This window comes from Rhamphochromis sp. 'chilingali' (genome assembly GCF_963969265.1).
Source record: "Rhamphochromis sp. 'chilingali' genome assembly, chromosome: 22".
In the NCBI taxonomy this organism is placed as follows: Eukaryota; Metazoa; Chordata; class Actinopteri; order Cichliformes; family Cichlidae; genus Rhamphochromis; species Rhamphochromis sp. 'chilingali'.
In genome coordinates this window covers 10,423,041-10,445,544 of record NC_137950.1, presented here as the reverse complement: position 1 = coordinate 10,445,544, position 22,504 = coordinate 10,423,041, and the positions used below count along the sequence as shown (strand labels likewise).

The 22,504-nt window shown below is 40.8% G+C and overlaps 1 protein-coding gene across 3 annotated transcripts in view; it reads left to right on the top strand.

Moving 5' to 3' along the window:
- The first annotated feature begins 269 nt into the window (after nucleotides 1-269).
- Nucleotides 270-22,504, top strand: part of rhbdf1b (rhomboid 5 homolog 1b) — a 44,202-nt gene continuing 21,967 nt past the window's right edge. For 2 of the 3 annotated variants that reach the window (XM_080873285.1, XM_080873283.1), the window contains exon 1: nucleotides 270-579. The gene's annotated coding sequence lies outside the window, so the exon portion shown is untranslated. Of the gene's footprint in view, nucleotides 580-6,441; nucleotides 6,580-22,504 lie in introns of those variants that run through there. The other variant, XM_080873284.1, reaches the window with a different exon arrangement.

Here is a 22,504-nt window from a genome sequence, read left to right as displayed (position 1 = left end):
CAGTTAGTGGGGTTAGGTTAACTGGTGATTCTAAACTGCCCATAAGTGTAAATAGTTATCTGTCTCCATGTGTTAGCCTGGTAACCTGTCCCAGAACCCTGCCTCTTGCCCTATGGCAACTAGGTTAAAATACTGCATATGACTAAAAAAACAACTATGTAGATTACTCTTAGCCCGTTTTATCGCCTAGCCTGTAGTTGCTCGTTATCGCCGATAGACGGCGCCCTCCAGTCGCCCTTAGGTCGGTCTGTCGGTCGGCGTCCATCCAGCGGTGGCGGCAGCAGCGGCAAAGTAGGCGGACCGGGTGAGAGACTACACATGAGCAGCTCAGTGGCTGACGGAGAATCCGGTGTACGCGCTATAGTACGGAGGCTTCAGCTGGCAGCTGTTTCACATTTTTATGGCACGTGAACACGGTACCGCCCTCACTAACATCTGGAGCTCGCGCTTAACAGGGAGACCACTCTTCCTTTTGGCCGCGTGATGAGGCAGGTAGAACTTATGTAGGGCAGTGAGCGTTTCACTGGCGGGGACCCCTCTGTGCTGTACTCGGCAGAAGGAACCGGCCTCATCTTGAAGGTAGGTGGGAATAACGTCGCCTGTCATAGCGGACATCGTCGCTGCTCAATGAATACACACCGTGTAGTATTTATAAGGCGGGAGCTGAGCTGTCAGCATCTCACTCGTGGTGCAGGTACGCTGTGTTTTAACTGCTTTGCAGCACACGGGCTCTCTGGGTGGGGTCTCCCGAGGCTCACACCAAACACCCATTGGTGGCACTGTGCGTTCATGCTTGTTGTGTGTGTGTGTGTACTAAGGGAGTTTAAGCCTTGTGAATTAAAACGCCACGCTGTTGTGTAGCAAATGTGTGTGACACATACCTTGGTCTGTCAAATGGGTGGAAGTCCAAGACATAAGGACCATTAGCGGGTCTAATGAGGTATGAAAGAGAGGAAGGGAAAGTCAGAATAAGGCAGACCTTGTTACCCACTGGCAAAATATCTCTGTATGTTGTCTACTCTTAAATGATATAGTAAGTCAAGGCAGGGTTGGATGATTCACACACACAAACAGACACACACGCTAGGGCACTTGCAGGTTTTTAAGAGTGATGAATTGATTTCAGAGTGCTGCAGGCTCGTCTGTTGCTGAGATGAAGGGGACTGCTAGAGTTGCTGGCTGCGCAGGAATCCCACAGAGACAATTAAACCACTGACCCGTGTCATCAAGGATTTGTTTTGCCTTCCTGTTCGGAAACGTGGTAGGGAGCTGAATTTTTGGGCCAGATGGCAGGAGCATACACTTGCACACACACTTGTAAAGCGCGCGCGCACACACACACACACACACACACACACACACACACACACACACACACACACACACACACACACACACACACACACATCACCTGGCGCAGCTGTAAAAAACTCCCTACTGAGGGACACAGCAGTTTTGGTCAGGGTTAAAACCTGCGATCTCAGTGATGACTTAATGGAGTGTGGCAAAAACAAATTCATTGCTCAGCTGTCACAAACACATGTTTCGTTAAGATTCTGTTCTTTCAGCTGTAACTGTGTTGTGTTGTATGTTAGTAGTACCTGATGTTACTAATAAGACAGGATGCAGGATGCTCTTTATTTTGGAGGGAAATGGATCTGGCAGTGAATTTGGACATACAATGAAGTATTTTATGAAAAATGTCTAGATTTATACCACTTCTAAACAAGTAAACCTGCTGTTTTCTATGATTTTCTGAACTGTTGATACAAGGCAGGCTGGATCGATGCTGCTGTGTTGTTTACACCAAACTCTGACACTACCATCCAAGTGCTGCAGCAGAAATCGTGACTTATCAGACCAACCAACGTTTTTTCAGGCATAACTTGCCCAATTATTGTGAATCTTATCCTCAGTTTTCCATTCTTAGCTGACAGGAGTGACATCTGGTGTGGTCTTCCGCTGCTGTAGCCCATCTACTTTAAGGTTCAGCATTTTGCATGTTCAGAGATGCTCTTCTGCATGCCTCAGGTTAAAAGAGTGGTTATCTGACTTCCTGCTGTCTTCCTGTGAGCTCTGACCTCTGACATCAACAAGGCTGCTCACTGGATATTTTCACTTTTTCAGGCCATCATTGGTTCGATGGTTGTGCAGGAAAACCCCCGAAAGATCAGCAGTTTCTGAAATACTCAGACCGTCTGGCACTAAAGCCAACTAACTACCCTTCCTTCTCAATTCTTATGTTCAGTTTGAACTTCAGCTGGTCGTCTTGACCAAGTACGCCTTAATGCACTGAGATGGTGGCGTGTGATTGGCTGCTTGGATGTTTGAGTTGAACAGGCATACCAAAGAGAGTGGTTGGAGATTGTACATATCATTTGATCTTTAAAATATAATAATCAAAACAAACTAACATTTCTAAAGCGAAAAACATTCAATTTCTCACGTTAAAGGAAATATATGTGGGTGATTTTAAACTTTGCTTTAAATTGCTGTTATTACAGATCCTTTCATCACTCTACAACTCTGTTACAAATACACGTGGAAAAGCAGCTCATGGTGTCATAAATCACCTCTGCTGTGAAGTCCTGATTATGATGGTGGCCCTAAATTAGAACTGAAAGCGCCTAATATAACCTGATGACAAAAGTACGACAGCACACATGCACCCACAGCGCTAAACAGGAAGCCAACAGCATAACCTAGATGTAAAACGGTAGGCATCTGTAAAGCATGAAGACATTTCGCAGGTGTGTCTTTGTCTCTTGCCTGGGCGCACTGAGGTTGCCGCATCGAGCTTGTTTGAACAAGTTAGACATAAAAGCGACGGTGACAATAGCAGGTTTATTTCTGGGCCGCTGCTCTCACAAGTGAAATGCACCTTCATGTTTATACTGAGCCCTCTCCGCTGGGTGCACCAGGGTGGAAAACTGCATTGGTTTTACAGGAGCCCTCAAGCATTTTCTACAACTCATTTTTCATGGCAGCTTGCCCAGGAGTGGATCATCTCTAGTGCCTACAAGCCATACTCTACATTTTTCATGTGATTTATGCAACTACTTGTTATCGGGCAACTAGTTCATTCATGTAGGATATGTCGGTAAATAGGTTTGCGCAAATTTGAATGGGAGGTGTCGTGGTTCCTTTTTTAAAAGGCATTTTTTCTAAAGGCGTGTTTTTACAAAAGGAGGTCAAATTGATCAAATAACTGCAAAAGAAGCAACATTCTCCCCAGCCTTAGTGGCAATTTCAGTTTAGAAGTATTTAAACAATGGTATACTGATGCTAAACTAACTCAGTGAAAGTGTAATCTTTGATGACTCCTAAACATCTCAAGAAACCCTCCAACTAAATGGTTGTGTTGGCGATTTGTGCCTGTCATTTCAGCTGGCTGCTGCAGGCATCCCTGGCCAGTCTGCAGTCTAAGTGGCAGACACACACAAACTCTTGACTTCTGATCAACAGTGGAGTTCTGGCTGATGGGGACCCACACCCAGTTTCACACCTTGGCTCAGGCGATTAGAGGATCATCAGGGGGTCCTTTTGTCCCTCTGTGGGGGGTCACTCCCACTAGGTTTATATCTGGGACTCTCCACCATTTGACCTTAGAACTGAAGAAGCTTCTCGGATGAGAGGTGAAACGTCTTCAAGCAACTTAAAGAAGTCCAGACGCTTTTCTTTGCAAGCTCCTTTGACAGTGGAGTTCAAGCTTTGTCTTGGCTGCTTTTATGTTTTGCTTTCACTTGTGGTTTGGTTAGGGTTTGGCACAAAACCTATTTGGTTATAGTTCAGGAAAACCCCCAGTTTGGGTTAACTACATGCAGTTTTTTCCACACAACATAAAAAAGAAAAAGCTGAGAAAAAGCAAAATATCAACAAAAATTGAATCAATACGTTTTTGAGTTTTGGCAGCTTGAATTTTCTTGTTCATCTACTTAAAATATTCCTGTGAGGTTAATCCATTCTTGTTTTTCCAGACTTATGATTGGCAGTGGGAGTGCACTAGGCTTTGACCTTTGGGTTTGTGTTTGCTCCTAGTTGCTGACAATATATGATGCAGTATTGTCACAATGCCTCACTCACGATACAATATTATTGAGATTTTTAACATTTTGCAATATGCTGAGTTTTGGAATATCTGTTCCATCTAGTGATTCATCCATTTTCTTCTACTCTCCAATTCAGAGTATCGTAGGGCTGGAGCCTATCCCAGCTGTCTGTTTTATCCAATGAGATAAAGTTATGTCACATCTGTTATTTTTTTTCTCCAAAATGAGGTGATTAAGTATTCCAACACTGTCACTAAAACCTGACGTAAATGTTGCCACATGCTGGAGTCAGTGTGTTATCAGATATCTGCAATTGAATAAGGTCAAGTTTGGTAGTTACATGCAGTCTGTTTCTGATAATACAGTAATTAACTGGGATAAACTGTCAAAAATCGCACATCTGTTGCTGTTTACGTAGACAGACATTCACATTTTCACACAGCAAACTTCCCGTTCTACAGGAATATAACCAGAATACAACCAGCTGGCCGGCTGTTGCAAATTTTATGTTTCTAATACTAGCTTTTTAACATTAAATTTTATTGTTAAGCCCATCAGTATAGTGCAATTATGTGAACAAGAAAGTTCAAGTTGTCAGAACTCTTGTCTAAATGTGTGTATATTTGTAAAATCAACAAAAACTATCACGAGTTGAGAAAACTCAAAAAGCTTTTGAATCGTACTGTCACAATATTTAGATTTTTTAAATAGTTAAGCTTTCTCAGCTTTGCACATAGAATCACAAGTGCACTCTGCAGTGCTTTTTAGATATTCTTTATCCAATCACAATTGTTGTAGTAATATTGAATATTGTGTCATCCCCTGACTCTTATTTTGAAAGTTGAGTTGCTGCTAACCAGCTTCTCCGTGCCTTTTCTGTCATTTTTGACTTGGCTGCTGTTGTGGTAGTTCTTCATATTGTTCAGCTGCTTCTCCAGAAGCTCTTTTGTGTTGATGCAGTATCTTTACTCCACTGTCATGGAGATCAGCTAACAGATGGAAGGCCCTTTTAGGGAGAACCTTGAGTGTGTGCTGCTACGTCAGGCTCATGTTAGCTGCAGAGCAGAACAAGGTTTACTTTAAAAAGGTAGACTCAAAGTCTCCTCTCTCTGTGCCGGGGCAGCTGACGATCTCTGTTATTCTTGTGCACTTCCGTTTGTGTGCCTGCACGTGCACATGCAATTGCATACTGGCACTAACACTTGCCTCCATTGCCTTTCCTGCCCTTCCAGGATGCTGTTACATCTAAAAATGACAACAGCACAGCACATGATTTACATGCACGTGTACCACACAAATTACCTATGTGTTTTTCTGGAAGAGGAAAGTCTGAGGCATCAGCAGATTAGCTCAAATTCTGTAGTGAAGCCAGGTAAAAGGTGTGAATCCTCTAGCCATCTTTAACAAGTCCAACATGAGTTAACCCATACTTTTGGGTAGATAGTGTACACAGAGGAGTTGTCTGATTGTTTGGTAACTGTCTGGTGCTGGCTGCATAAAAAAGTTTGTTTTTACAGTCAGAGTGTGCAGAGGGGCAGCAGACCGCGGCTGCCTTTCATGGCTGGCAACAAATTCAGACCTTCAGCTGCAGCATGAATGATTAACAGTACGATGACATGACTTTCCTAAATGTGCACTAACAGGTAATGGTTAAATAGTTGAGTATGTGCAGCTTGTTTTACCCTGCATCCACCCCCCACCCCCCAAGAAACAAATGATCAAGATTTGAGCTGATCTGCACAGATCTGGACGGGGATTTCTCTAATCCTCTCTCTCCATTATTGTGTCTCTTCCTCTTTTTTCTTTTTTTCCTGTCACTACATGGTGCTTGCGCTTTCATTTTTTTTCCTCAGATAAGATCAGACAGGTGCTTTCAGTGCACCATGCAAGTAGTGACAGATAATAAAAAAAAAGGTGTTCACATTCATATGTGTGTTATTTTTATTTACTGTAAGCAATAAATAGAGAGAAACCTCTGCACTCTGACATAAGTATGCATTTTTAGTTTGATTTTAATATTCTCTAAAGTTTCCTCGATTGTTCAAGTCTCGCGTAAAAATAAAAATCAGACTCCATAAATTCGATGAAGTACCGTGCAACAGATTGTTGTGGGTTCACTTATTTATACAGTGTAAGTGCGGACATGCAGGTCACGGAACAGTCATGAGTGGATCAGTGTGATAAGTGTGTGATGGGGTGATGACCGATGGGCAGATGTGCAGTCTTGCAGTTACTGTGAAACATTTGTTTCAGGATGAGTTGGGTAGGAGCTGCATGAACAGATTTCCCGAGTGTATGTTGAGTCTTTGAAGAGTAGACTTGCAGTGGGTGTGCAGTGATACTGGAGGGACAATACCTTACTTCAATATTAAAAGTGAAAGAGATGGCGCTCCAAGTATCCTGAATCAAATTTTTAGGAGAGTTCTGGAATGACAAAGGCTGCGGTTGCCTCGCCTCTGCCTCCAAAGAAGCAATAAACGGACAAACAGGGAAGGACGTGAGGCACATGTGCTTGTTAGCATAAATGCAGGTAAGTCTACTCATTGTTTTTCTTGGCTTACTAAATCTAAAATCTGAATTACCACGGCATTTGCTCAAGAGCTCTGGAATGCACCAGGGGTGTTGTTCATGTCAACACTATGGAACAAGCTTTGTTTTTTTCCCAGTAATAATCCTTTGTAATTCTACTCAAGCAGTTTTATTGGAAAAGTTAAGACTTTCTCTCCATTCATTTAGATAATAATTGCTCAGAGGTGCTACCAGAATGGTTGCCTAATGGTGAGACTTGCTTCTACATGGATTAAAATGAACAGCTAGCAGTGTACCCACTATGGAGGTCTTTCAGTTGGTACCAAAATTAAACCTGTGTTCTTTGTAATGGCCAGCTGGGAAAATATAGTATTACAATATTAATCTTACCTAGTTATCCAGAATTCTTAGGCAGTATTAGTATTCCTAGCATGTTTCAGCTGTGTATCCAGTGTATTTTACTATTTAATCCTAACTTTGAGACAAATATTTTATCTGTTTATCCATCATTGTTGGCTAATTATTGCTCCACAGCTACTGCACTCTAACTGGAGACATACTTGCTAAATGACTTGTTGCAGGTGGTAATATCATAAAGCGTAGAGGATTGCTGGAACATCAAATCACTCCGGCCTCTTTGTGACTTTGGCGAGAATACTTTCACTCAGCATGAAAAGAAAATCAGTGAGAAAAGATCATCTTTATCTCGAAATTTAAAAAATAAAAGTCCGGATGAATAGAAAGCTGCCTGTCAAAAAAGAATTTTAATCTGGCCATTATGTGGCCTCCAAACACTTCTTCAGTGTCTGTTTGATGACAATGCTTTCCCCCGGCCAGACTGCTTTATGAAAATCCTGAATAACTCCTCTGTGTTTCTTTGAAACCACAATTATGACCACCATTTTTCCTTCATATTCTTTTCAGAGCCAATTCTCTATCCCCCTCGGTATCTTACTCTAATGTGGCATCTGTGGGCAATTACCATTAACTTTTCATACAAGGCCAGCCAACAGAGGAAGCTGTTGTATTGGCGCTCACAGCATGGATTTGCTGGCAACGTAGAGAGACGGCAGGAAGGAGGAATAGTAGGAGGGTTAGACGGCTGCTGAGGAGGCCTATTCATGTCTCCAGGCGAGCCCACACTTGACTAGACACTTATTGTAGTGGTGACCTTCCTGTCACCATGCAGCTAACACAAAACAGCTTCATATGAGGCGCATGTGCTGTTTGTCCCCTTCCCTGCGAGTCAACCCTTCCCTTGGTCTCGTTTTTAGTCGTTATTAATATTTCTTTTCCTAGTTATTACATTCTCTCAATGCCCCAGTGTTTGGCTGGTTTAAAGCCCCTTTTAACAGTTATTGTATTATATTATTATTTAATTAATTAGTAACTTATTTATCGCAAGTGTGACAGTATTAGCCAGTTAAGGTCACTGACTTACAGTATATGAGTGTTCTTCTAAAGTCCTTTTGGCTTGAGTTCAAGGGTTCATTTGTTTTAGACAGATTTTGCTGTTCGATTAGTCTGCACCTGTGCAAGGCTCAGACTGGCCATCAACACCACATTTAAAGAAACATTTAAATTGTTATCTTGATGTGAGTGTTTGCAATCAATGGTGGTAAAAATTTATTGTGGAAATTCGTTTTTTCTTCCCTGAGCAGTCATTTTTTAATGCTTTGTTTAGTTTGTTACATGAAAATAGTGATTAGTTACTAATTACTAATTACTTCTCCAAGAAAAAAATCTTGTTACTTCACTGGTTAGCGGCAGGTTACTTAGTTACTTTTTAAAAACTTAAAACACAACCTGAATAAAGCACCAAACCTTTCAGCCCAATTCTATTTTTTCTGCATAATCCATCATGTAAAATTGAATGAAATGAAAAAAAAATCTCTTTTTAAAACTTGTTTTATTTGTTTTAATCTTTTAACTTCATGCACATTGCATCAAGCAAAGATTATATTATATGCGACTGGCTTGACCTGGAAGAAATTTGTTTAACATTTAAACCTATTGTCTACATATTCCAGCATATGAAATAAAATGTTTTGTGTCTTTCAAATAGATGAAAGTAAAACACAGCAAAAAACAAATAAAATCAAAGATTCAGCAGCACTAAGTCCTGTTGCCCTTAAGTCTATTTTCAGCTGTTGAGCTGGAGTGGAGCCAGTGGAGGTTTGCCCGGTGCCGGGGGTTTCTCTATGAATCTCACATTCCCGTGGCAGCGTGCTAGGTGCTTGCTCAGATTTGAAGTTTAATTTTTCGCTTTAGGAAGAAGTTTTCCTCCCACGCAGATTGTACAGCAGATGCTAATGTTTTTATCACTTTTTAACCAATCAAACTCAAAGTAATGTCAGTACCTCCAAGCTTTAAACGCTGCACGGTCGTACTCTCTCCCGCACTCCATATTATCTATTGTTGATCACACGCCACAGACGTCGCATGTGTCATGAGACACTCTCACGAAATCACAGTTTAGTAAAGCAGTAACGCAGTGTGCTTACGGGAAAGTAACAGTAATCTAATTACTTTTTTTGCAATAGTAATCCCTTACTTTACTCATTACTTGAAAAAGTAAACGGATTACAGTAACGCGTTACTTGTAATGCGTTACTTCCCATCTCTGGTTATGTATAACTCTTATCTTTGCCTTTGACATTAAATGAGGGTTAAATCTTGTGTTTTCTGGCTATTTCAGCTAGAACGCAGTGCTCTAACCCAGGTTAACCATCAGACTCAGAGTTATTTGGCGTAAGTCAGTCTTTGGTTTTACATGAATTCCCCTTGCCCGCCCCAGAAGAGGGCATGGTGATTGGTCGGCTAGTCCTGTTTTTAGCTGAAAGGGAAGTCCTAAAAGCGCCCAGAATCAACCTTATAAAGTGCTCCTTTTATTTATTATTGAGGATCTAATGATCACTGATTCTAAGATGCCATGAAACATAAAACCCATCGTCAGTCTCAGTCTGCTCTCCCGGGGCTGTTACTGTGTAGTCTCTTTCACTCTGTTTTGGCTTCTGTCTCTCTTACCCTCTGTCACTGACTTTTTGTTCAGTATTTTCTTCCTTTCTTTTTGTCTCTTCTTCCCTCACGTTATTGTTCAGTCTGGTGTTGCCACCTTATAACAGACCAGGATGGTAGGCGGGGGAACCAGTCTTCCGTTCTTGCTGGCAAAACTCTGCACCATCATCTCAAGTCCCATACCAGGCACAGGGGCTGTAAACTGCTGCGCTCTCTCCAGCTGCATTTTTGGCAGCGATATATGCTATGAAGCTATGAGGTGTTGGAACATTTAAAGTGATGAATGGCAATGCTGCAGGCTAATTCTTACAGAGAGGTTTTCCATCGAGTCTTTTGTGTTGAATTATCTGCAGTTGCCAATAATTACCTACTGTTTAAACTAATAATGATACCATCAATTAATCCGAAAAGATTATACGTAAAACTATAAAAGATGGATTCAGTGCTTTGAGCGAAATGAAGAGAAGTGCTTTTAGCCTTTAAGCTTGCAATGTTTTTGATAGCCACCAGGGGGACGATAGCTGTGGTTACAAGTCTGTGGAAAGTTTACAGGACAAGTGGGCCTCGGACTTGAGACTGACGAGTCAAATGCCGACTGATGTGTTGTCTGACAGTGTGATCCATATCCGCTTGTCACATCCAGTTTCAGTACACAAAGATGGCGATTGCCACACGAATGCTTCATTTGCTTAATGTGTAAATAACGTCCTAATAGTGCAGTGTAATTCAAAGCTTGATCGTATCTGCATTGCTCAGGAAATTCAGTTACAGGCTTCTCAATGCTCTGACAAGATGAACATGTGAAGGATTTCATGCACCGAAACGAAACTCTGTAACTAAAAGGCAGAAACAGGTAAACGGATGCAGATGTTTGGCATAGCAGACAGACAGACGTGTACATGGATGCATACACATACACAACAAACAGCTTGTTTATGTTGTTTGGACATGCAGATGACTGTTTTCGTTTCAGAGGGATATTTTGTGTGTTCTGTGTCCATCTCCTCTCCACACAGTATCACACTGTTTGTTCTCTGCTTTGCACTGGATTTCCTTTGGGTTTTTTATGCTCTTTGACTTGGTGCAGCATGTCTTTTTTTTTTTTCTTACCCATCTTTCATCTTCTCCCAACATGACATAAAAACCATTTTCTCTCCATCTGTTTTTCTGTTTTTCCTCTCCTCTCTGCCTTGATGCATTCCAGGTCATCTCAAGTCAAGAGGCAGCGTGAGGTCGCGTCCCATTATCATGTTATAACGTCCTTGGAGAACTTTTCCCAGCCTTAATGAATGCATCCTTGCAACTTTTGCCACTTTTTTTTACTGGCATCACTGTCACAGTTTGATGTGTTATGAACTGTTTGCTTCCCAGCAATGGTTACCTTGAGGTTCGACGCGATCGCTAGCTCTGCACAGATAAAAAGGCTTGTCTTCCTATGCAGACTGCTTCATCAGAATTGTGTGGGTGTGAATTAAAGTGCAGCGGGTCGGATTTTGAATGCACGCACGTCTGCGTGCCTTTCCTGCTTGTCAGTCTGAAACTGCTTCCCCACGGGCCACGTGTCAATCTACAGTGTGGAAACACTTGATGCCGTTAGTCTGTGCCAATCCTTTAATCTCTTAATGACATTCATAGGAGACATTTTTTTTCCTTTGTGAAACACATCTGAGACTTTTGGATTATGCAAAACTAAGAGTGCAGGAAGTGTAGGTGTCGATTTTTTACTTCCCGCTTCTGCCCCAATTAAATCCATCCTGCTTCGATAGCTCACTAGTTGAGAGACATGATTGTACTAAGAGGCAGATTTGACCTCTGACCTGCTCTCATTGTTTGGGCTTCTGTTTATCTTTGTATAGCTAAGCAGCTTTTTTATGCCGTTGCCCTCTGCATTAAGGCAAAAGGACATTCTAGCAATTCTGCCAAGCATATTTGTAAGCAGATAAACTTTGCATTTAGATTTTAGAGTGTATAAATTATTAGAAAGTAATGATAAAATCTGGTTCTTGGAGTAAAAGGGAACATTTCTCTGCTTGCCTACAGGAGACTCATGGGTTACTCTCCATATATGTAAGTTTTTTTCCTTACAGCATAAAAGGCTTTTGTTGCAAACTGGTGGTCTGTAAATAAAACTGAATAAAAAGTGTCTTTTTTTTTTTAGCCTTTACTGGGTGATAGTACCTCTAACCCATTGTTAAGGGAGAGCAATAAAGCTTTACTAGAGATAATAAAACTTGCCCCTATTACATTTATTAATATGTGTCAAACCACAATATCAAATTGAATTTTTTAAAGATTTCGCATCTCTTGTAGTCAATATTATTCCCTGTCAGCTTTTCAGTTTCACAAGAATAAAAATCTGCTTTTTAGTAACACATTCCTTGGAAAAGTTGATCATCGTATATCTAGTCTGATGTTGATCGGTCACGGTTCTCACACTTATCATACTGCAGCTGACAAATTAGAGTAGAAGTAGGCTGCAAGGTACTTTCCAGGAATGTGAGGCATTTCCTAGCCTACAGTGTAGCTGTGAAAGGCAGACAGGATGAACATGGCACATTTCTGTTTATTTTAATTCTGCTTCTGATTGTACCAGTGTCCTCAAGGCAAAGTTTCAAAAGTTTATAAAATCAATTGACATTTTATTCTTTTTTGTGACATTTGAAACATCAAACTGCTGTAAACAAGCGATTCTGTCAATAAGAAGCCTTGCAGCTTCATTTAATAATTCAAAATTGTTTTACAAAGTGTGCAACCAGATCACGTTTGACTAAAGCAGTTTTATGGCACAGAGGGAGGTTGCTTATAGAGGAAGGTGAGGGCTGTGGTTTTCTTCTAAAATAGATGAGGAGCTCTTGAGAGTTTTTGTCATGGCAGATGGTGCAAAGATTCAAAAGCAGATGGAAAAATTGCTTGAAAAACGTTCATCTTCTGTGAATGAGAAAACCAAGCATCACTAAGGAATGGGATGCAAGGTGTCAAAGACGTCTTTGTGACAGGTTTAGACTACAGTGTGGTCTTAATCAGCCTGTCTCTTTTATAAATTATTCCAGTGTGTTGTGTTTGACAGTGGGATGTGTTTATGTACACACATACAGTAGCCTTAAGTAGCAGTGTCACTTGTGTGTGGGTTTCTTTTTGGTGGTTTTGTGTGTGTGTGTCTAAGTGGGTGGGATATGTTCCCGCACCCCTGTGCGCTGATCTGCACAGCGGCTGATTAACTAATGAATTGCTCACTGTCGTGTAATCTTCGGTAAGAAGATAAAAGACAGACGCCGCAGGACAATCAAAGCAGTGTTTAGACAGATGGTTTGAACTCATTAAGACCCCCCACTGTGAGTCTGTCAGCGCGTTTTGCAGCACAATCAAACTTGTAAGTGAACAATCTACAGATTGATGTTAAACAGGCAATCAGTGGTGGGCTTTCTTGTAAGAATGCATAGAAACTTACCGATTTACCAGTCTGTTAGCTTTTTACCAATCTATTAGTATTGGAATTTATATTGGCCAATGAATGAACATTTAAAAGATAGACATCGGAGGGATACTGTAAATAAGTAAACAAATAACTACATATGACAAATGTTAGGAAATCTGTTTATGTTTCATGTATCTGAAAGAAAAAAGATATGTTGGCCGATATATCGGGAATCTTTTTTTTTAAATCACCAAATAATGGTATGAATATCAGTCGACATCCTCACTTTCCTTCCTGTGTCTGGGACATAGAATTTTATAATTGATAAATAGCTGAATTCATCTGATCGTGAGTCCAGATAATTCAGTTCAGTGCAGCTGAATACTCTGAACACTGATGTCTCTGAGGAGCTGCTTTACAGTCTTGTTCTGTTTTACAATGTTTTTATTTTGTCAAATTTGAGTCTCATTTATTTGGGTTGAGCCTAATTATAACTAACCTGGGCAAAATCATTTTGTCATCCAGCGCATTTAATAAGCAGGCTGCAGAAAGAAAAAGCAAAAATAGTATCAACGAGAGGAGGTGGCTGCTTGGATTATGGCACAAAGACTGATGGTAATATAAACTGTTATGTTCATATTATTCGTTTATTTGTTCTTTTTCAAACATATTGCATGTTTCGGATATGCAGCTGAGAACACGATTTAGCAATGAGTCCAACTTAGACTTCTGTGGTGAATAATCTTTTCTGGCCAGCGTTCGGCCTCAGAGTGGCTGCCAAAATGTTAAATAAGGCTGCGTCTTATAACCAGGAGTTGGGGTATAGACACAAAAGTTAAAGTCTCCTCTTAATAATGTCTAAAGATCTAAATTAATTTTATACATGTTATTGTAAATCTTTTATTCAGCACAGTACTTTTATGTTTTTACAGTAAGAAACCCTCTAAAAGAAGCATTTAATGCTGCCAAATTTAGAAAGTCAGGAAGTCCAAAAGTCAACATACAATTTTAATTAATGTTTTTGGCAAGGAAAGACGTGACTGCTCTTCTCTTTTATTTGTCATTCATCATTTCTTGTTTTTACTTACTGACATGACCGAAATTCTGTTTCTGTAGCGGCAGATGTTTAATCATTTATTAGTGTTTGTTTAGAGGTAGTAGCAGATTAGAGAAACACACGCATGCACTCATCATCCAAACTCTGCAAACAGAAAGGAAATGACCTACTGTGTTATGACTAACATCTGGCACAGATGAGAGCCCAGAGCAAATGTAGTCCCTTTGTAGGGGGTTGGGATTGAGGGTAGGATGATAGAAGCACACAAGATAATTCAATGCAATTCAATTTTCATGCATTGTTACATAACCATAACAAATAATTAAAAGAACTGAGATGCACAGTTGTGGGAAGTCTCTGGGAGAAGGGTTTTTGTGTGCAAAAGGATCTGTAGGAACAGATGAATGCAATGAAATGGCAGTAAATCAGAAAAGCGCTGCCCTGCGAAGAAAAACTACTTTAACACTGAAGTTGAAATGGGCCCAGTGGTGCTGTTTGGCAGGTTGTAGTGCCTATTAGAACAGAGCAGTGCCAATGTAATAAAGTTCAAACCCTCCTGGGCTGTCTGAGTTTTAATCTTATGCTGAGTCCAAGCCAGTCAACTTGGAACTGCACTGATAATTGTCAGTTTTATAACACATTCTTGCTGGAGAGCAAAGGAAACACCAGGGCTCTTTACTAAATATACCATATATCCTTCAAATGAAAATAAACATATGACCTGAAATTTAACAGTTGTCTGGCATTATTATTAGAAAGAACTGCACAAATAAAATCCAAGTAACAACTTCACTAACACTCAGTGGATACAGTAGTAGGTACAGCTTGCTTTTGCCCTCAGATCTGCCTTAATCCTTCGTGGCATCCATCAGTGATTTTGGTCCATATTGACATGATAACATCACACGGTTGCTGCAGATTTGCTGGCTGCACACTCAGGTTATGAATCTCCCATTACACCACATACCAGAAGTGCTCTGTTGGATTTAGAGCTGGTGACTGTGGAGGCTGTTTAGGTACGGTGAACTCATCGTTATGTTCAAGAAACCAGTTTGAGTTGATTTGAGGAATGTGACATACTATGTGATCTTGATGGATACCATGTGGTCATAAAGGGATGAGCATGGTCAGCAACAATACTCTGGTAGGCTGTGATGTTTAAATGGTGCTCAGTTGGTACTAAGGGGCCCAGCATTTGCCAAAAACATATCTCTTACACCATTACATCACCACCCTGAAGCAAGCTAGAAGGCAGGATGGATCCATGTCCTCATGTTGTTCACGCCAAATCCTTGACCCACCATCAGAATATTGCAGCAGGAATCAAGACACATCAAACCAGGCAATGCTTTTACAATCTTGTCCAACTGGTAGCAGTTGGTGAGCTGGTACAAACTGTAGCCTCAGTTTCCTGTCCTTAGCTGACAGGTACGCAGTGTGGTCTTCTGCTGCTGTAGCCCATTTGCTTCAAGTTCAGTATACTGTGCATTCAAAGATGCTCTTCTGCACATCTTGGTTTGTAACGAACTGTTATTTGAGTTGCTATTGCTTTGCTATCAAAGGCAACAGTAATGCAAAAGATTAGTCTGGGCAATCTGTCAAAAGTCAGTATATTAAGGTTGCAATGAAACTGGCTTCAGCCAGCTGAAAAACTTTTATTGGTTTTCCACAATTCAAAATATGTAAAAATAAAATTATGCTGGTATTAAGGCATGGCCACACCATGCAAGTGTATTTAAATCAAGTGGAATCATTGGGATTTGTGGATTTGCTTCCAGCAATGAAACCAAAGCACAGAAATTTAGCCAGACATCATTGATCTTTGAGGGAAAGCGAGCCAAGGGTTTTAAAATGAAGAAAACATTTCTCTCTGAGAACATGAATTGTTACAAAAAGTAGAAGACAGTGCCTGGAGTCACTGATACAGAGACGCATTGACGTCTTGTGTCGTGGAAATCTAGCTAAGCTAAGCCTGCTTACTTCCCAGAACTCTAGAAGCCTTTTTTGCTCTTCTCTGACTTCTTGCTGAATGAAATTCTGTACAATCACAGATAAAATGCCAGGGGTGCTAAATGTGCTACCGGAGAGAAATAGAAAAGAAGCTCAGATGGATCCTGCCAATGGAAACAATGGAAAGTAACACTAAAACCAACCCAGTGCCCAGAGATTATACTGGACAGCAGGAAACAGTTGATGCCTGGGTGTTTTAATTGACTGTTTTTTGCCTGGCTGGCAGGAGCAGCAGCAGCTGGGCTGGCAGGTACGCTAGTTTACCAAGTGTCACATTGTCACAGAGTTTTTAAAGCTAAATATTCTAAAGATGCATGGATTAAGTTAACTGTGTTACTCGGTCTTTGCATGAAAGAAGTTGATGTAATACAGCACTCTGATTTAAATATTCAATATCCAGAATTCTTTTAGCCATCCTACCAAAGCACCCAAACAATTTTTGTGCAGTACACTGAATATTAAAAAGCAGAGTAAATGAAAGTCTTGCACCCTCAAAGAGGAGCCAAAAAGAAAGAAAAAGAACAAAGAAGGCAAGAGATTTAGAGAATAAAAGGGAGACAGTGCAGAGAGCAGATTGTGGCCTGCTTAACATGATGAGCCACTGAATATCAAAGCTTACTGACATGCAGTCACGGTAGCTTTACATGGTACAGTTACTGGTTGCAGCCTCAAAGACCAGAATGGTAAATGAACTGGTTCTTATATAGCGCTTTTCTACTCTTCTGAGCACTCAAAGCACTTTACACAACTTGTGCATTCACCCGATGCTTTCTAGCTAAATAACACGCATTCACACTCCGATTGATGCATTAGAGACCAATCTGGGGTTAGTATCTTGCCCAATGATATTTGGCATGCAGACTAGGGGAAGCCAGGAGTTGAACCACCAACCTTCCGATCAGTAGATGACCTGCTCTGCCGCCTGAGCTACAGCCACCCCAAAGGCAAAGGATCAGGGAGCAGTGTCAGGACAAGTCCTGCTTCGGTGCCAAAGAGATGCCTTTGTTTTATTCTGTCTCGACACGTCAGCAAATGTCACTCCATGTAAAGCAGATCCAATTACGCTACCATTCTGCTGCAGTCCCCTGAAAGCACAGCAGGCTGTGCACAGAAGTTCATATTTCCTTTGAGGTAACACTTTGACATGACAACATTGGAGTTTTGATGGCAAATTGAAGCCAAAATAAGAACTTAAAAGCCTTTAAACGTTCTTTTTTGCTATCATAAAAAGTATGCTACTTCATCCAGAGCAAGTAGTCAGTCTTAATGCTTTCAAAAGGAGAGGATAATTTTCAGAACTGAAATATGAAGGCTCTTTACTGGCAAGTTGGATTATGTGATGACACTATCTTTTGCTTTTTTGCTCAATTTGACTCACTGATATCAGTGACACCACATCCTGCTCACGACACTATCACAGCATCACCTCCATCGAATCGTGGGCAGTACAAGCTTCTGTGGCTGAACAGCAGGGCGATGTCATGTGGCATACAGCACGGGGATTACATAACCTAATCTGCCTGTCATGAAAAATCCAACTAGAGGAAAAAAAGAGGAGAGAGATCAAGATTATGGAATAACAAATGGCGAATGTTACAAAACCAGATAAAAAATGGGGATATTGATTTTGGACTGCTTTGCACCTTCTAGCAGAGACCTACAAAGACCTGATGCGGGGGGGCTGAGGCGAGCGCTGTGTAGTACATGCATGTGAGTGAATTTTGACCTTACTTGAAAAGTGCATATCAGAGTGCCTGAGTTCATGTTGCCGTGCACACACAATATCACCACTACAAAATAAGCAAAGGATGTGGTGAAGCAAAGGATTTTAGTGAAGCCTTCTATTTGCAGGGGTGTGTTTATAAAAGAACGCGCAGACTCCTTCATGTGACCGCAGAGGCACCAAAACACTGACACAGGCAGCTGAGAGGCGAAAAGAACGGAATCCAACTTTTGTTTGATATTTTACTTTGTGACCAAAAATTGCGTTGGCCCAGTGCATGAATGCACTCTACATCTACATGTGCATTCTCAACTTACAAAGAAGAATTCTAAAATACTTTATTAGATAATCTGAGTTCAAAGCCACATTGTAATTACATCTGTTTGATCACCTTGAAAATTGGCAGTAGCACGCTAGTGTTTACTGTATACTGTACTGTCCCAGAGTTTCTTGTAATTTTTAAAAAGTGGTCCTGAGCAACTGTTCTGCAGGCTTTCTAAAGGCCTTTCAGTCTTTCATCAGCACTTATTTTCAGTCCAGTCCTTGTACCGGACCTTTTCAGAGGAATGTTTTGTTTGTAAAACCACTTAACACTGACCTACGAATCATTCAATCATGAAAAAGAACCCAACTCAAAGGAGGAGAGAGTGTTGTGTCTACACATAACAGACAACATAGCAAAGAACCCATTTTAAACTGAATCACTTTGCTAGCAGCCAGTTGAAAAAACACACGTTTTCTTTCGTTGAATCTATAAAAAATGTTTGACAGACGTAAAACAGTATTTTTGCACCAATAAACCGTACATTTTTACAAAAAGCCTAAAACTTGGTCTAATCTGAGCATGCTGTTCAGTGTTTCCTTGAAAAGTTTGAAAAGAAGAAGTGGCAGGCCTAAATGCTATTTACAGCAGATGAACAGTACATGAAAGTCATGACTTACAGAAATAGGAAATAATCCAACAAAGACCTGACACAGGACCTTAGAGATGCATCTGGCCTTTTGGTTCATCAGTCTGTCTCAGTGAAGAGTGGCTGTCAAGAAGCCATTATTCTTAAGGAAAGGAAACAGGGAGAAAAGACAGAGATGTGCCAAATTACACAAGAACTGGATTTAAAATCAGTTGCCTTAGGTCAGGGGTGTCAAACTGAAATACACAGTGGGCCAAAATTCAAAACTGGATCAAAGTCGCGGGCTAACATTAATATTCATTGAAAAAAATCTTCCTCCAAATATAAGAATGAATCTTTTCTTATGGACTCAAACAAGTTTTGCTGAAAAACTGAGTATGGAACAAGCAAAGCTTAATACTAAGCAATATATATAACTTATATAAACGTATATATATAACTTAATATTGCACACATGCAAAATCGAAATTCCAATTAAATAACACATCAGTGGAATTCATTTCTTAAATAAAAATTGTATTTGCAGCCAAAACACCAACAGAGCATTCTGGGAATTGTAGTATTAGCAGTACATGAACTGTATAATACCAGCAGGCCAGCTCTAATAGTAATTTTGTATGGCTTCGCGGGCCAGATGTAATTAGGCTACGGGCCAAATTTGGCCCGCAGGCCAGAGTTTGACACCTATGCCTTAGGTCTTTTTTAGGTCTAAATTTTTTGCTTCGGATTCTCATCTAGGTCAGGAAAGAGGTCAAATAACAGCCATCTGTAAAACACAGTGGAGGCTCTTTCATGGGTTGAGGCTGCATTTCAGACAGCAGTGTTGAAGATCTTCTCAAAATAGATGGAATTACTGATCCAGAAAGATTGAAGTATTGTTGTATGTTTAGCCAGTATGACAATGATCCCAAACACGCTGCCAATACAGTAAAAATTTCCATTTCTGGATAGAAAACCACACAATGGATTTTTGTTAGTGTTTTAGCATGTTAGTAGGTATTTATAACAGGGTCTTTAAAGTGTAAATTCCAGTCACATTAATTTTGGGCCTTAAAGTGTCTGAAAACCTCCACATTCTGAAGTTTTTTTTTATACATTTGTTAATTATCTTTTTTTGGAAGGGGCGGGGTATTATTGACCATGCAGTAACAAAACTATAAATTAAAACCAACATGTTGCCAGTAGCCACTAATGGAAACTACAGCGTGTATAAAACACCCAGCTTGTGTTTTGTTTTGCAGTGTGAGGTGTCTGCTAATGCGACATACCCACTCATAAGTGAACATGTTAGGTGTTAAAGCTGTACAGTTGCGCAGGAAGTCAGAAAAACATCGGTTGCCATAACACACCAACAGCAGTACTGAAAATCCCACTCCAGTGAAACCCACTCTGCATTAGCAGCATCACTCCTGTAACTCCAGACAGTGCTTGGAGCTACGCTGACATTAAAGTGGTGGTGCTCTGGACTAATTCTGGCTCTGTGATTCTCATTCGTATCCGTCATCCTTTTCTTCTGCCAATATGGATGTGAAATAAGTCTTAAAAAGCATTTATAATCATCTTAAACAGGTCATTAAGAAATCTTGCTGGACTAAAGACAAAGCGCAAAGAGCAAGCTGATGAGGGTGTGATTAGTTTTGCAGACTTTAAATGCAAAACAAAGTATTGGATAAGGTGAAAATTAAGCCTAACGATTTACCTCGAGAGAGAAACATCTGTGCAAAATTTCATGGCAGTCTAGACAGCTCATGCAAAACCACAAATATAAACCTCATGGTGGCGGCTGAGCAATCGGGGGGATCGTCAAAGTCAGTAGACTTATCCCCTGGGAACCATGAATGTCTGCACAAAATATTTGGCAGTCTAATGCAATATTGAGATACATTATTTGATAAGGGATGACGCTGCCGCTCCTTCAGTCTTATGTTCTGCTGTCACTAACGGTTTGTGTTGATATTTAACATGAATATTTATAGTGTAGGCTGAGTATTAGAGAACAATACAGTTAAGGTTGAAGCAATCTAACAGAAGGTACGATTATTCTGTCAGGACTGACGTTTTTACCACCTAGACAAATGATTGTGGTGAACCCTTCCACTTTTCACTTAAATCTGTCACAACCCCTCCAAAATAAACTGTGCTTAGCAGAAATGAGTTTGTTTTAGCCAAACCAAACCTCCCAGACTCCACCAACCTGAATAGCTCCAGCATATAATACAGCTAAACATACTGTCTACAACAAAGAACATGCACAACTCACGCTCCTTGTTGTGTCACTACTCCTACTACCATCTGCAGCTGAGTAATCACGCTTTATTTGTGCAAACGCCCACCCTATACTGACAACATCGAGTTCACACCTGCTCTGTAGGCACTGCCATGTAAAGATCACTATCAAAATAGACATGGCCTTTTCGCCTGAGAGCAGATACACAAGAAAATCGGATTTTACTGAAAAATACACTCTCGAAATGACAAGCCAAGTTATCCAAAAAAGAGATTCCTTCGCGTTTTTGCTGCAACTCTATAGGTTTGTGTGCAGGAGTTCTTGGGCTTTGGAAGTACATGCCGTCCTGTCTGGATTCGTTTGCATCAAGAAGTACTCCTGCCTTTGATTTTCTGGCCAGAAGTCTGAATATCAGCTCCGGGATCACCTATGATGGAAGAGATTATTGTTGACTTTATGGCAAAAGAGGAGAGCCTGTAATTTCACTCACTGCCACGAATCACAGAACAATTCGCAGCAGAAACCTCGGCGGTGGTCGCTCATTACTTCTCACTAGAGCCCCATGCAGATGTCCTATTATGCAGTAATAGTCCCCTTCACTCATGCATAAGGACTTCCACTTGGCACAGGCTGTAACTGTGATCTGAGAAAGACTTCTCAAAATGAGCTGAAATGCAGACATCCTGCAGGGGCTCCAGTGGCGCAATCGGTCAGCGCGTGGTACTTATAAGACAGTAACCTGCAGAGCGATGCCGAGGTTGTGAGTTCGAGCCTCACCTGGAGCAGTGAAGTTTTAGGCTCTTCGGTTTATGAGATTTAAGCCAGACCGTGTGTGTGCGTGCGTGGGAGGGTAGAGTAGTGCTAAGTTGATGACAACTTTAACCCCACAAACACACTGCTGGCTTTTGATAGCTACACAATACTTTGTCTGATATTCTTTAAGCAATGAGCACAAAGTAGTTTAAAAATTACTCTAAAGACGGTGCTTGACTCTTCAGCACAGCAAGAACTTTTCACAATATATCACATATAGAACATCAATTACACCAACACAGATAATTAATCAGATAATTCACATATGCCAGTAGGTCAGGATCGTTTTTAGAGTAGAGTAACTAAATAAACAGTGAGACAGTAAACAGACAAAATGTGCACACATCATCAAGCAGCAGCAGCTTTGAGAAACAAATGACAGTTTTGGTTCTGCACATTATTAAAAAGTTCCAGAGCAAACATTCACAAACTGAGGAAATGTCTCATGAATTCCCATACAGCTGCTGTGGAAACAGATAAACAGGAAAACCCCTTTTCACTCTCTGAATGCCTTCAAAGTCATAAACCAGTGAGCAACTGAGATCAGTGGAAGCTTCGGCCTTTTAATTTCTTTTTTTTATCTTTCCGTCTGCTGGTGTGGCTCAGCTTGGGTCAAATTTTCTGTCTGATGCTGTCTGTTAACGGGCGGCCTGCAGTGCAACAGCATCCATTTCTCTCCACACAAGTGGCGTGCTTGTGTTTTATCTGAGCACAAGCCTTCCATGTGAGCAGCTTAGTGCCACCTTGTGGTT